The sequence below is a fragment of the Silurus meridionalis genome, chromosome 3, assembly GCF_014805685.1.
Source record: "Silurus meridionalis isolate SWU-2019-XX chromosome 3, ASM1480568v1, whole genome shotgun sequence".
NCBI classification, from domain to species: domain Eukaryota; kingdom Metazoa; phylum Chordata; class Actinopteri; order Siluriformes; family Siluridae; genus Silurus; species Silurus meridionalis.
The window spans coordinates 32041164-32057708 of record NC_060886.1 but is presented as its reverse complement, the minus strand read 5'-3'; the positions used below and the strand labels follow the sequence as shown (position 1 = coordinate 32057708).

Genomic DNA, 16545 nt, shown 5'->3' with positions numbered 1-16545 from the left:
GTTTACCCACACAAAGTTTATTCAGTGTAAAACTAAGACTCTTCCCAGAGTTGAACTCGGGACCTTCCTCACCCAAAGAATCATACCCCTAGACTAACGAGCCAGGTGACAGCAGCTCAGCTTGCATGGCAAAGTTTGGTACATCAGGGTAACCTCATACAATGTCCACACAAGAGCAAGGTCTCGTCAAGAATTTGGTTGTTTCTGGACTACTAATGTAACAAGGAAACTAACAAGAACCAAGTAGCCACATTTTAAATCGACTCACCACTGGAATGATACTATACCCTGCACATGTAGATGAAGGGAAGGCGAGATCCAAACAGCCAGAGGTCCAAGGTTTGTTTTGTTTCCTTTTAATCTATTTACAGACTGTTAAGCATAAAACCAGAGTAGTAACTTTGGGAAAAAAAGCAACTATTCCAGGATTTCAACCTATTTGGTGCTGTGAGAGAACAAGCAGCGAGTGAGAGCCACATTATCATTGATACAGTGTTTTAATAGCTTTTGTTTACCTGCACACAGTTTATTCAGTGTAAAACTAAGACTCTTCCCAGAGTTGAACTCGGGACCTTCCTCACCCAAAGAATCATACCCCTAGACTAACGAGCCAGGTGACAGCAGCTCAGCTTGCATGGCAAAGTTTGGTACATCAGGGTAACCTCATACAATGTCCACACAAGAGCAAGGTCTCGTCAAGAATTTGGTTGTTTCTGGACTACTAATGTAACAAGGAAACTAACAAGAACCAAGTAGCCACATTTTAAATCGACTCACCACTGGAATGATACTATACCCTGCACATGTAGATGAAGGGAAGGCGAGATCCAAACAGCCAGAGGTCCAAGATTCTTTTGTTTCTTTGTAATTAATTTACAGGCTGTTTAGCATAAAACCAGAGTAGTAACTTTGGGAAAAAAAGCAACTATTCCAGGATTTCAACCTATTTGGTGCTGTGAGAGAACAAGCAGCGAGTGAGAGCCACATTATCATTGATACAGTGTTTTAATAGCTTTTGTTTACCTGCACACAGTTTATTCAGTGTAAAACTAAGACTCTTCCCAGAGTTGAACTCGGGACCTTCCTCACCCAAAGAATCATACCCCTAGACTAACGAGCCAGGTGACAGCAGCTCAGCTTGCATGGCAAAGTTTGGTACATCAGGGTAACCTCATACAATGTCCACACAAGAGCAAGGTCTCGTCAAGAATTTGGTTGTTTCTGGACTACTAATGTAACAAGGAAACTAACAAGAACCAAGTAGCCACATTTTAAATCGACTCACCACTGGAATGATACTATACCCTGCACATGTAGATGAAGGGAAGGCGAGATCCAAACAGCCAGAGGTCCAAGGTTTGTTTTGTTTCCTTTTAATCTATTTACAGACTGTTAAGCATAAAACCAGAGTAAGTTTAAGGTGTTCAGGCAATTTTGGGCTCAGTAGCTTCAGGAAAAGAAATCGCCCCTGAAGGATTTTAATCTCTTTGGTGAGATTAAAATCTACTTAATTTACTTACCTCTCAGAATGAGAGGTAAGTACACATCAAGGCTCTTCTCTGTTCTGGCACCGAGGTGGTGAAATGAACTTCCCCTAGATGTCCGTACAGCAGAGTCCCTGACTATCTTCAAGCGACGACTGAAGACCTACCTCTTCCTGAAATACCTAAATTAGCACTTTCCAAGTTTATAGAGTTCGAGTTATATTTATATTAAGTTTGTAATCTTGCGTACCAGTGTAGATTTATTCATTACTAGAGATTTAAAGCACTTTTGTACGTCGCTCTGGATAAGGGCGTCTGCTAAATGCCACAAATGTAAATGTAAATGGTGATGTAAGGAACGTAGCAAGCGAGAACCAAGTTTAGCCATACAGCGTTATTACAGCTTTTGTTTACCTGCACACAGTTTATTCAGTGTAAAACTTGGGCTCGTCCGGGATTTGAACCCGGGACCTATTACATAATTATTTATGTCTATTATTTCATTTCATATGTATGCTTATGAACATAGCCATACATGCTTTGTACACTGTTAAAAACATTTCAATACAAAATTAATACTCTTAAAAGTAGCAACTAAACAAGAACAGAGTCCAGTTCCTTGAAGAATGTGCAGCGTTGTGGATCAGTCTTCTTGTTGTGCTTCACACATTCGCGGTAACGTCGTTTCAGATATTCTATGCGGTCTTTGCACTTTACCCAACCAAAGGTATTTTATATGGATGGAAAAACCTCACAAACTTTTTTACAAACTGCCTCCCAAACCTTGTGGTTGTGTATACAATTTTCAAACTGAAACTGAAACGTAGGTTCGCTCCAAACAGAAATTAAAGCCAATGTTTCCTCCCGACTTCAGTGTTGCGTCGCTTTCTTTTTCGCCGCCATTTTACTATTGATCAGTCATATGACCATACGCAATCCACGCATCATAGACATGTGGTCTTGTGCAAGTCCCGTCTGAATCCATACATGAAATGACAGACGTTGGCTGAAAAAAATTCTAACTCAAACGTCGTTTGGAAAACTAGTCCCGTCTGAATAGGGCTTCTGTCTGTGTTTGGAAGACAAAGAAGAATAATTATTTTATTATTGTTTTGGTTTCTAATGAAAATAAAGTCACTGTCAGAAGTGGGATTTGAACCCGGGACCTATTACATAATTATTTATGTCTATTATTTCATTTCATATGTATGCTTATGAACATAGCCATACATGCTTTGTACACTGTTAAAAACATTTCAATACAAAATTAATACTCTTAAAAGTAGCAACTAAACAAGAACAGAGTCCAGTTCCTTGAAGAATGTGCAGCGTTGTGGATCAGTCTTCTTGTTGTGCTTCACACATTCGCGGTAACGTCGTTTCAGATATTCTATGCGGTCTTTGCACTTTACCCAACCAAAGGTATTTTATATGGATGGAAAAACCTCACAAACTTTTTTACAAACTGCCTCCCAAACCTTGTGGTTGTGTATACAATTTTCAAACTGAAACTGAAACGTAGGTTCGCTCCAAACAGAAATTAAAGCCAATGTTTCCTCCCGACTTCAGTGTTGCGTCGCTTTCTTTTTCGCCGCCATTTTACTATTGATCAGTCATATGACCATACGCAATCCACGCATCATAGACATGTGGTCTTGTGCAAGTCCCGTCTGAATCCATACATGAAATGACAGACGTTGGCTGAAAAAAATTCTAACTCAAACGTCGTTTGGAAAACTAGTCCCGTCTGAATCCATACATGAAATGACAGACGTTGGCTGAAAAAATTCTAACTCAAACGTCGTTTGGAAAACTAGTCCCGTCTGAATCCATACATGAAATGACAGACGTTGGCTGAAAAAATTCTAACTCAAACGTCGTTTGGAAAACTAGTCCCGTCTGAATCCATACATGAAATGACAGACGTTGGCTGAAAAAATTCTAACTCAAACGTCGTTTGGAAAACTAGTCCCGTCTGAATCCATACATGAAATGACAGACGTTGGCTGAAAAAAATTCTAACTCAAACGTCGTTTGGAAAACTAGTCCCGTCTGAATAGGGCTTCTGTCTGTGTTTGGAAGACAAAGAAGAATAATTATTTTATTATTGTTTTGGTTTCTAATGAAAATAAAGTCACTGTCAGAAGTGGGATTTGAACCCACGCCTCCATGTGGAGACCAGAACACTCAGTTTCCTGGAAGGTATTGAACCTTGAGTCTGGCGCCTTAGACCGCTCGGCCATCCTGACATACAAGCATGTGTTTCTTATCCCTTAGTGGCTGATAAAACTATTTTTACAAATTTCTGTCTACATGTTTGTCTTATCTATCCTTCTATTTGTGTGTTTCTTATCCCTTAGTGGCTGATAAAACTATTTTTACAAATTTCTGTCTACATGTTTGTCTTATCTATCCTTCTATTTGTGTGTTTCTTATCTATCTATGTTAGTCTTATCTGGTTTTAGATCTGAATGCCTATATGCCTGCATGACACTAAAACATGTAGTGGTAACGGCTACTTTTTACTTAATACCAAATGTCAGAGCCCAAACTTCTTTACTTTAACTTGAGTAAAAAAGTGTAGTCAGTACTTTAACCTTTACAAATGTTTTTTAAAACATAAGTACCTGTACTTCTACTTAAGTGAAGGATGTGTGTACTTTTGCCCTTTGATGATTGGCTATTGCTTTAAGCAAACCCTGCATTGACTGGTCAGTTCACATACACAATGGGCTCATGCTGGACGTTTTTTTTGTGTGTGTATTCTAGCAACTGTAGTAAACAAAACATTGGCTGATAATCACGTGCCGAAAAGTTCAATCATTTTGCTCACAGCTTGTCGAGAGGTAAAGTTCTCGCTCTCCTTTACTCTCTATACTGTACATAAAAAGCCAATTTTTAGTTAAACATGAACATCAGTCTGCCCAAAACTATAAGAAATGTGGAAGGTTGGTTTTATTTTCCCTTTTCTTTCTTTTTTCTTTTACTTTTCTAATTTGTTTCTTCTCTTTTCTTATTTCCTCTTCTTTTTCCTTCTTCCCACCCTTTAACAGACTACTGTTCCCCAGCTTTTGATGCAATCGGTCAGGGCTTTCGGCTGTTAACCAAAAGGTTGGTGGTTCGAGCCCACCCAGAGACGTGGTTGGTTGGATGGACGGATGGAAATATATGCATACAAGAAAAAGAGAAGATTTTCCAGAAAGCAGGAGGCAAGAAATTGAGGTAGATGGGCATCTTCTACATCTACAATCAATTATTTGTTTTTGTAATACATTTAGAAAAGTGTCAACCATATTGAGGTAAACGCCAAGCGGTGTGTGATTAAGAATCTACTTTTCTTTTTTTTAGTTTTTTGGATCAACATATAAAACACTAATATATTATAGGGTTGTTTATCTGTTCTTATAGCTTCATTGTCATTGATGTTGTTCATCCATTTCTGATGGTTCTTTGTGTCCTTTAGTCTGCTGTCCTTCATCTGGCAGTTTGATCTCAATCATGACTCGTTTCTTTGTAACAGAATGCAGATGAACAAAGAAGCTTCATGTGTGTACATCTACATGTAGAGGAATGTATCTACCTTGATGTTATCTCTTCTCTGCATCTCCTCTCCTTCAGGTTCTGCTGGAGAATCTGCCTCAGAGCAGTTTCCATTTCTGTAGGCTAAAGAGAACAGCAATGATCAATCCTGATAATGATGTCCAATCATAAATCCCGAAAAGGGCACAAAAGTTGTGGAAAAGAAGAACAAAGAGCGACTCCCAGTGAACCCAAGAGTCTTCACCCTAATCTCTGCCCTTTCTGATCATGAGTGGCGAGAGACTGTGTAAAGGTGGCCTGCAAATGGTTTCCAAGTTTAAAGTTTATGAACATTAAAATGTTAATGACTTGCGTTGTAACCACATGTTTAGTGGTAGCTATACTCTGTAAGCACCTGTGCCTTGTTCTGCTTTAGTAGTTCTTACATTAAATGTTTTTCTGAACCGTTACCTACTGTATCTTCCCAAGCTCAGTTTAAAGTGGCAGTTAGATAGCGGAAATGTTTTAAATTCTTTTGGAATTGAGTCTAAATTTTTAAATGCATGATCTTAATCTGATCTTAAGCCACTGTATACTTCTGTTAAAACACGAACAGAAAAATACATTATTGTTTTAAATTCCTGCCAGTCTTTAATAAAAAAAATACATGGGACTGATGTCCAAGTCTATTAATAGATTTTGATGGGTTTTGATTATTTGATTTAGGTTTGTGTTCAATTAGAACGAAAATACTGTTAATAGTTTCTAAAAGATAAAATTTGAGTGTTTAGAAATGTAACTTTTATCTCTTCTAGCTCCCAGCTAGTGTAATTTAAATGATGCTTTGAATTCAATGTGGCTATTTATAATAAAACATTTACATATTTAATGTTTTTTCCTTAGTTGAAATAGTTTCCTGTCTGCTTTGTGAAATAATTATAGGTTTTAACTGTAATTAATACAATAAAACAGTTTTAAGAGAATTAAATTAAACAGTACTGAACTGTAAAAAAGATGGTTATGAACCGTAATTATTACAATGTAAACCCTGTATTTTGACGGGTATAAACTGCATTTTATAACAACATAAACATTGATTATACAGTTATAAACCGTAAAAAAAACAATTAAAATCCGTAAAATATACAGTACAATGGGTGCAATCCTGTAAAACGAATAACGTTTTATATCATGCTCAGCTATCATGATAACAAAACAAGTGTTCAAGCCAGTGATGTCAAATGACTCTTTTTGTCTAAAGACATGCTCAAGCATTTGGATGAGTCTTTATTATACAGTGACATTTTGCCAAAATTTTTCAGCAACAGAAGACTTCGCTACTACTTTCAGTATCAATAACAACTCAAGTCTCCTCCACATGGGCTCAGTTTAGAAAAATTGACCAAGAAGGTACACCCCTATCTGAAGTGCGATTCAAACCCACACCTCCAGAGGAGACTGCAACCTGAACGCAGCGCCTTAAAAAGCTCAGCCTTCCTGACAGCCAGGCTTTGACTTTTCTTGCATTGGTGACCATGTCTAGGTCATATGGTGAACATGCAACAGTAGCAGATGTATTTCGTTTGTGGTTTAATTATCTACGGTGTTGACTTAAAAAAGTGCTGCTGATCCACTCAGCCATGGTTACGGAAGGTTTTCCCGATTCTTCACATCCATCAAAATCATTTGTTTTACTGATGCGCCAAATCTCAAATCAGCACTGAAATCAGCCATGATGCGCACATTCGCCATTTTGTCTGTCTTGTGTTTAATGGTGAGAAAAGTGCCAAAGTCTGTCAGAGACACTTTCAATTCTAAATGTTTCTTTTTAGGTAAAATTGTAGACAAGTCAAGACATTGCAGCAAACTTCATCACCGCTGTGATGGCCGAGTGGTTAAGGCGTTGGACTTGAAATCCAATGGGGTTTCCCCACGCAGGTTCAAATCCTGCTCACAGCGTTTCATCAATGTGTGATAGTGTTTTATTGTTTAGTCTTTACTGTGTGACGTGAAGGATGTACAGAAGTGTTCCAGCATAGAAGAAACGTTAGAAACAAACATAATCTGTTTTACTTGAGGTGAAAGTTGTTTTGCTGGGACGAGGAGGAAGTCCATTAGAACTCACATTATCTCTTTAGGAAACATGATTCATCTTGTGCTTTCTACAAGATCAAAAAGGTTCAGAAAGATCTTTTGAAACTTCTTGTTTTAAAAGAATATGTTTTATATCGCTTGACTTCTGCCCTCAGACTCTCACTAGTGTACAGAGATGATTGTGGATTAAACATTGTTGGATATTTATTATGCCCAAAGGAAACTTAATTCTTGGAGAGGTTTTCCATACGACCTGCGATGCCCGTAGTGCCTTTCTGATCAGGGAAGAATCACACTGCACACAGCAAATGTTCTTCTTCGGTTTATTGCAGGCAGCAGAACGTATATATACACACAGAGGAGAGAAAGCTGACCTAAAGTTGTTTCCTGTTTAGACAAGAGGATATACTAGCCGGAGATGTGTGAGCCCAGATAAGAATCCCTGTTTACTTTACAGACTAACATCGTAAATATTCTATAGACACTGAACAGACAAAGGAATGTGTGTGAAACAGTGTGAAAACCGTCTTAACACTAACAATGGCCACTTTAAATCATTTATGATTTAGCATCACACACCAAAACATAGGATGTTCATCCTGGGAACAGAATCAGTGACATAAACTGCAAATGAAAAGATAAAGACAAACAAAAACATACAGATTCCATTTCATTCTTTCCCTACATGCATATAATCCTTCATCATCACCACTCCAATCGAGGCCTTTATGGCCTGTCTTACCATCGTCATTAAACATGGCAACATACAAAGTACAATTCCAACAATCAATAAACGAATCATTCCTAAAACAAAATAGTGTTCAACACTCATAAACAAACTCTTAATCTTCTCAAAAAAAACTTTGTTGAGCAGTTGTTTCACGTTCTCCAAGACATCATGAGACAATTGTTTCTCAGTGCTTGTTCAATATGTCTATTAGCAGTATTATAAGGTAGTTTCTTCTCACTGAATCATGTATTCAAAGAGAATAAAAAAAGATTTGGAGTCTAGTTACAACTATGCACATATTGTTATAGAATTAAGACCTAGAGCAGGTATCAGGGTACGCTAAACAAAACAGACAAGTGAGTCAGATCTTCACCCCGGAGGTGGCCCCCTTTCTACTATAAAGAAAGGATCTTTCTGTGGGCTCTAAACTGTTTCAGCCCTGAATACTCACTTAGATAGGCTTCTTAGGCCAACAGACCAATTAGTGCACAGATTAAGTGGGTGCTGTTTTGATCCTGCTTGCGTGTATCCACTGTGGCTGATAATCAGTCAGATCTCCAGTTCTGGTTACAGCTAGAACAGTCACTGGACCCAGATACTTCGGCTCACCGACCTTGGTAGGCTTTAGACTTCGTATCAGTACCAGCTGATTAGGCACAAAAGGGTGTGTTGGCTTATCTGTGGGCAGAGGAAGAGTTAGTGAGACATCAGCACTGATAGAATTCAATTTCTCAACCAGGGCAGAAACGTAGTCGTCCACCATCACTTCCAGGTTACCTAAGGAAGAAATGCCAGTGCGTCCCCTGACCCATGGGGTTGGGAAAGGCTTGAACATAAAACTTTCAAAAGGTTAGTTTTGTTGAAGATGGGGTCATTTTCATTTCTGTGAGTACTGCCGGGAGAACAACAGTCCAATTTCAGCCTGTTTCAATGCAGGCTATAGTAATACGCTCCTTAATGGTTCTGTTTGTTCTCTCTACCACTCCAGCTGACTGTGGGTGATAGGGAATATTAAAACGCCAGTCGATTGCTAAGCTTTTAGCCAAAAGTTGTGTTACCTTCAAAGCAAAAGGTGTGCCGTTATCACTTTCAATCACACTAGGAATACCAAACCTAGAGATGATCTCTTTCATTAATATTTTGACAACCGTTTTAGCATTCTCTGTCACGCATACAAATGCTTCTGGCCACTTACTGAATCTGTCAACTATAACCAACAGGTACCTCAAATTTCCTACAGGTGGCATATGTGTAACTATGGCCACTTTGGCAGGGAGTTGAACAGCTTTTAAAAAGTCGCCTATGGAATTAAAATGTGCTATGGGCTTTCCATCAGCTGTTTTAAAGTATCTGTGCTTCCATGTTTCGGCAAAATCATGCACAACACCATAAGCATACTTAGAATCAGTGTATATAGTCACTACTTTACCTTCAGACAACTGACATGCTCTTGCAAGTGCAACCAACTCTGCAGCTGGTGCTGATGTGTATGGTAATGATTTAGCTTCAACTATTACATCAGGTAATCTTACAACCGCATACCCACATAAATACACACCATCAGAAGGTTTTGAACATGAACATCTACATATAGACAATCCCCCTCTTCCAGGTCCATATCTAAAAGATCAGGCCTACAAGAGGTCTCTTGTTCAATGTGTTCAAGGCAATCATGTGCGTCATCAAAACCATCTAAATCTATAAAGTCTAGCAGATCACGCAGAGCTACTACAGCTGAATGAGGCTGAGAAGAAGTCTTAATAGTCAAGTTTTCCGTTGCCAAGAGTGTGCTCTCATAACCAGATCTACGTTGTGCTGTCATATGTTGTGTAAAATAGCTGTTACCTGATGTGAGGTGTACAGTATCAAAGGATGTGACAGCACCGTTTTCTCAGCATCCCGGACCATCAGAGCCGCAGCAGCCACTGCACGCAAGCACGAGGGCAACCCTTGTGCTATGTTGTCTAAAGATTTGGAAAGATACGCAACAGGGCGATATCTGTCACCGTGTTCCTGGGCTAGGATCCCCGCAGCAGTACCACCACGTTCATGCACATAGAGGTGAAAAGGTTTAGTATAATTTGCCTGACAAGTCAACAAAACCCTGAGAAAGACGGGTCCAGGTGAACTGACGTCCCCTATAGGTAAATGTGAAAAGCGTCTGCGTCTCTGAGGCCAAAGGGACACTGAATCATGTATTCAAAGAGAATAAAAAAAGATTTGGAGTCTAGTTACAACTATGCACATATTGTTATAGAATTAAGACCTAGAGCAGGTATCAGGGTACGCTAAACAAAACAGACAAGTGAGTCAGATCTTCACCCCGGAGGTGGCCCCCTTTCTACTATAAAGAAAGGATCTTTCTGTGGGCTCTAAACTGTTTCAGCCCTGAATACTCACTTAGATAGGCTTCTTAGGCCAACAGACCAATTAGTGCACAGATTAAGTGGGTGCTGTTTTGATCCTGCTTGCGTGTATCCACTGTGGCTGATAATCAGTCAGATCTCCAGTTCTGGTTACAGCTAGAACAGTCACTGGACCCAGATACTTGCTCACCGACCTTGGTAGGCTTTAGACTTCGTATCAGTACCAGCTGATTAGGCACAAAAGGGTGTGTTGGCTTATCTGTGGGCAGAGGAAGAGTTAGTGAGACATCAGCACTGATAGAATTCAATTTCTCAACCAGGGCAGAAACGTAGTCGCCCACCATCACTTCCAGGTTACCTAAGGAAGAAATGCCAGTGCGTCCCCTGACCCATGGGGTTGGGAAAGGCTTGAACATAAAACTTTCAAAAGGTTAGTTTTGTTGAAGATGGGGTCATTTTCATTTCTGTGAGTACTGCCGGGAGAACAACAGTCCAATTTCGCCTGTTTCAATGCAGGCTATAGTAATACGCTCCTTAATGGTTCTGTTTGTTCTCTCTACCACTCCAGCTGACTGTGGGTGATAGGGAATATTAAACGCCAGTCGATTGCTAAGCTTTTAGCCAAAAGTTGTGTTACCTTCAAAGCAAAAGGTGTGCCGTTATCACTTTCAATCACACTAGGAATACCAAACCTAGAGATGATCTCTTTCATTAATATTTTGACAACCGTTTTAGCATTCTCTGTCACGCATACAAATGCTTCTGGCCACTTACTGAATCTGTCAACTATAACCAACAGGTACCTCAAATTTCCTACAGGTGGCATATGTGTAACTATGGCCACTTTGGCAGGGAGTTGAACAGCTTTTAAAAAGTCGCCTATGGAATTAAAATGTGCTATGGGCTTTCCATCAGCTGTTTTAAAGTATCTGTGCTTCCATGTTTCGGCAAAATCATGCACAACACCATGAGCATACTTAGAATCAGTGTATATAGTCACTACTTTACCTTCAGACAACTGACATGCTCTTGCAAGTGCAACCAACTCTGCAGCTGGTGCTGATGTGTATGGTAATGATTTAGCTTCAACTATTACATCAGGTAATCTTACAACCGCATATCCACATAAATACACACCATCAGAAGGTTTTGAACATGAACATCTACATATAGACAATCCCCCTCTTCCAGGTCCATATCTAAAAGATCAGGCCTACAAGAGGTCTCTTGTTCAATGTGTTCAAGGCAATCATGTGCGTCGTCAAAACCATCTAAATCTATAAAGTCTAGCAGATCACGCAGAGCTACTACAGCTGAATGAGGCTGAGAAGAAGTCTTAATAGTCAAGTTTTCCGTTGCCAAGAGTGTGGTCTCATAACCAGATCTACGTTGTGCTGTCATATGTTGTGTAAAATAGCTGTTACCTGATGTGAGGTGTACAGTATCAAAGGATGTGACAGCACCGTTTTCTCAGCATCCCGGACCATCAGAGCCGCAGCAGCCACTGCACGCAAGCACGAGGGCAACCCTTGTGCTATGTTGTCTAAAGATTTGGAAAGATACGCAACAGGGCGATATCTGTCACCGTGTTCCTGGGCTAGGATCCCCGCAGCAGTACCACCACGTTCATGCACATAGAGGTGAAAAGGTTTAGTATAATTTGCCTGACAAGTCAACAAAACCCTGAGAAAGACGGGTCCAGGTGAACTGACGTCCCCTATAGGTAAATGTGAAAAGCGTCTGCGTCTCTGAGGCCAAAGGGACACTGAAAAAAGCAGAACAAAGATCAATCACAGTAAAATATCTGTGAGTCGCTGGTATAGAGTTAACAATGGTAGCTACATCGGGCACCAAAGGAGCTAACGGAATAACTAATTTATTAATCTCACGTAAATCTTGTGTTAGCCTTCGGCATTTTTTATCTGCCTTCAAGGTGGGATTAATCGCTGTGTTATAGGGTGAATGTGTCTCGATCAAAACACCTTGTGACAATAAATTGTCAAAAACCTGGAGCATAGTAAAACCTCTAGCAGCATCTAAATCTCTAGGAAAAAGTATCTAGATGTGACACAATTTCACTCCATAATGCCAAATGATCTAAATAAGGATTAGTTCAATAACCGGCACAATTCCTATACATCCAATCTTTGGGATTTTCTTCCGGAAATAAGCGAGAAATGTCATGACCCATCTTCTTTACACAGAACAAAGAACAGACACACAACACTTAACACACAGACAATACACACAACACATAACATTTAGACAATACAGCTGCGCTAGGCACCAGGGGGATCGCAGTCTTCAAACAAAAAAAGTAATCCAGTCTCTCCAATTGGATCACAAATTTTGTAAGTTAGGAGAAAAAAAGACTATAAAACCAAAACAAGATTAAAGTCGTTTGAAAATGTCCGTTTTTCTTTAGTTCCTTTTCTCCAACTTTAAATTTTTTTGCATTTTTTAAAAACAATAAATTTTTCATTTATCAATTTTTTTCGGGCATAAAAATTATTGTGGCTCCTTTTGGATACTTCAGACAATATCACCTATATTAGACAGACCGTAAAAAACGTCTTCTAATCTTGCATCTTACGTCTACGGTGAGGAAACCAATGTCACAACAAAATCATCCCACCAAAGGAAATTAGCATTAATTCAACAATTAATGCATAACCAAGACACAAACACATATGCAGCCCTATTGGCTGGCATACGGGACAATCCCCGCCAACAAGGAAGTCTCTTAAAACTTACCTTGATGCGTGATTTCCCTTTTTGGATATTGCTGAAAGTATCTCGCTTCTGACACCAAAACTGTTAGATTTTTATCATGCACAAACGAAACTTAATTCTTGGAGAGGTTTTCCATACGACCTGCTATGCCCGTGGTGCCTTTCTGATATCAGGGAAGAAGAAATACACAGCACACAGAACACATGTTCTTCTTCTTCTGTTTATTGCAAGCAGCAGAACGTATATATACACACACACAGAGAAAAGGCTGTCCTAAACTTGTTTCCTGTTTAGACAAGAGGATATACTAGCCGGAGATGTGTGAGCCCAGATAAGACTCCCTGATTACCTTACAGACTAACATCGTAAATATTCTATAGACACTGAGCAGACAAAGGGATGTGTGTGAGATAGTGTGAGAAACATCTTAACACTAACAACCCCCTTACAAATATGCTGTAACATTAAGTTATATATTAAAAAATGATATATTTTAAAACAAAAATAGAGTTATTACTGCAAGTCAGTGTTAAATAGTAAAAAGACCCAAGTCAGGAACACACACGCAATCTTCCATTTATTTAGTTCACCCACTGGTAACACACACAGCAGGTGAATTTCGGCATGAGCGCGTGTATTCCCGACCCAGACCAAACTCTAATATTTCATACACTGTATTTATACCAAGAGATCTTTACAATTCACATGATCATGGTAGATGAAAAAGTTCACTCACTTAATTTGATTACAATATATACATTATATTGTAAATTGTAGTGTTAAAGCGTCATTTTGAACACAATACTGTAATTTTTCATGTTTACTTCTTTAAAATTTTTATATTTATTTTAACTGATTAATTTATGCATCTCGCAATGCATCACGGGAAGAAATACTTCCGCGAACGTCTTCAAAAGCATAAAAGGCTTCAATCTTGTTAAAAAAGCTTTCCTATAAGAATATTACTGTATAAATAATAGAAACATGTTGAATGGAAAGATTTGACGGTAAAACTTACAGATAAAACACGATGAATCTCTGGATTCCGTTTCACATCAGCGTCATTTAGCCACGCCCACATCGCATGTGCCGTAACAAACCTTTTCCTCGTTTTAAATCTATAGATGTATGTAACAGGTGTATAATTTACCCTGTTCAATTTACATGTCCTGTTTCAATTCATACTAAACTGTTGATTTGTCTTGTTTATACTCATATCTGTGTTTATAACTGTAGTTACCTGATCAAAATGGGTGCTTCTCTTAAATGCCTTGATAATAGAAGCTGATGTCACTTCCTGTCCTGACTCCTCCTCTTCCCTTTCTGTATTGTAATCTCATTGGAGTGGTGGGTTTTTCCTAAATTTATGATAAACTGGTTTAATTTTATATTAATTACTTTTATATTTATTTATTATTTATTTATATATTTGTAGGTTGAAAGAAGCAGAAATAGAGGACAGGGTAGTGTGGAGGAGGATGATCCGCTGTAGCGCCCCCTAAAGGGAGCAGCCGAAATAATTTTTTTATTTTTTCTCACTGAAGTTTTTGTGTGAGGTTTCTTTATCTATCTGTGTGAATATTTTACACTTTTGTTTGTATTTTTATGAATGTGAGGGCACATGGTGATAAGTCTACCACACACACAATAAGTGAAATATCACCACAGGGGCTGCTGATTTGTTGTGTGTTTTTTAGAAGAAACATTAAACACTTCCAGTGAGCTGCAGTCTGCAGTCCCGTGTCTGATTTCACATCACACCACACAGAGTCAAGTATTTCAACTGGTGTCGTCGATAGTGATGAGCGATACCAATCATTTTCTTTTCAATCCGATACAGAGTACTTTCAAGACGAGTATCTTCGATACAATACTTCTATGAAATATGTATAAACTGTTTTAATACAAATCAGCGGCTTTGCAGGCAGGTAGCATTAATGTCTCTGACACAGTGTGGGGCTTTTTTTGATTAGGCTACGAGTTCAGCTACTAGGTAGCTCACTTTGAGATCTCTCTCCTTTACCTTTGTGTTTTTTTTATTAATGTTGACATCATTAATTCTTATGTCATGAATAAACAAGGTCATTATTGCGCCACCTACTGTCACTCAATTACTGTACATGGTGGAGTATTTTCATTACTCTGCCAGTCACTACATCAGAGAAACAGCCACTAAACAATGCAAATTATTTTCAGTAACTTAATAATCATTTTCTATGAGACCAGCTCTCTCATCCACACTCCCAAACATCAGTAGTTTGTAACCAGACACACTGATAACATCCTTACACATCTCCTTAATATCACACATCTCTACTCTGGTCTGAGAGAAAAAAAAGAGAGAGAGAGAGAGAGAGAGAGAGAGAGAGAGAGAGAGAGAGAGAGAGAGAGAGAGAGAGAGAGAGAGAGAGAGAAAATAGTATAAAACAAACAAATGATTAATATTTTTTACACAGAATTAAGCAAAAATCAAGCACTGACAGTGCCACTAGAGGGCAGTGTGAGACTGACAATTGTCAATGTGAACTGTGGGTTACAATTCAACTTTTTCTATATCTAATGCAGTTCTTCTTCTTCTTCTTCTTCTTCTTCTTCTTCTTCTTCTTCTTATTCTTATTATTATTATTATTAATTTCTTCTACTCCATGCTTTGATCTTCAGTTAAAAAGTACAAATTTACAATGTAGAACTACTGCAACATTTCAGTGGTAACATACAGCATGTTTTTGTAAAGTAAGTGACAAAAACCCCAAAGGAATTTTCTTGTCACTTTATATAAGTTGTTTTAGAAAAAGCATCAATTAAATGCAGAGAAGCCCCTTTTTTAATAACACTGTTTTTGGTCCTGTGTATTTGGGGGTGTTTTAATTTTAGAGCATGTTGTATTTAATAATCTTTGCATGTGTTTAAAAGCTTTTCCCTTTTCATGTTTTCTCCTTGAAGTGTTTACTAAGAGCTTACGAGCACCTGGGCTTTGTTTTGCAACTGATCCTGAAGCAGAACAAGATCACATTCAAGCGCGTTCCCTCAGCCGTCACCAAGTGCCTTAGATCAGCTTCCTCCATCATCACATAAAACCTAAAAATGTGATCTCTTTATAAATATTTTTTATAGATTATAGTCATAACATTGTATAATTTTGTACATAAATAAATAAAATACACAGTAGATCTGCACAGCGTTACTCGTTCTCTCTAATAGTTTATACAGTGGCAGGTCTTCAGTCCCAATCCCCCTCTGAAAGACAACACAGGACAGTGCAAGACAACACAAAACAGTGTAAAACATATACACAAGACACAAAATAGTGATTAATGAAAGGTGTGCATTTCTAACTGCTATTTTCCTCTGGAAAATCCCATCTAGAAATAATTTCTAGATGATATTTCTAGTGTTGATATTCAGACTGCATCTAACCATTATGGTGTGTGAGTGTCTGTTTGTATTACTCCCCATATTGCCAGATAACAACATTTAAATCACACAATAAACGCTACAAATCCACAAATCTAGGAGACAGTAACATGAGAAGTGATGCAGTATCATGATATAATACCGTATATTCCGGACTATAAGCCGCTACTTTTTTCCCACGCTTTCAACCCCGCGGCTTAAACAA

General features: G+C 38.6%; 2 non-coding genes across 2 annotated transcripts; one reads left to right on the top strand and one right to left on the bottom strand.

The window, feature by feature from the left end:
• Window positions 1-3622: 3622 nt before the first annotated feature.
• On the bottom strand, window positions 3623-3733 carry trnal-caa. The gene is made up of 2 exons: window positions 3696-3733; window positions 3623-3668 (listed from the first exon to the last, which is right to left on the bottom strand). It is a non-coding gene; the product is annotated as a tRNA-Leu (tRNA).
• Window positions 3734-6880: 3147 nt separating this feature from the next.
• On the top strand, window positions 6881-6962 carry trnas-uga. The gene has a single exon. It is a non-coding gene; the product is annotated as a tRNA-Ser (tRNA).
• Window positions 6963-16545: the final 9583 nt, after the last annotated feature.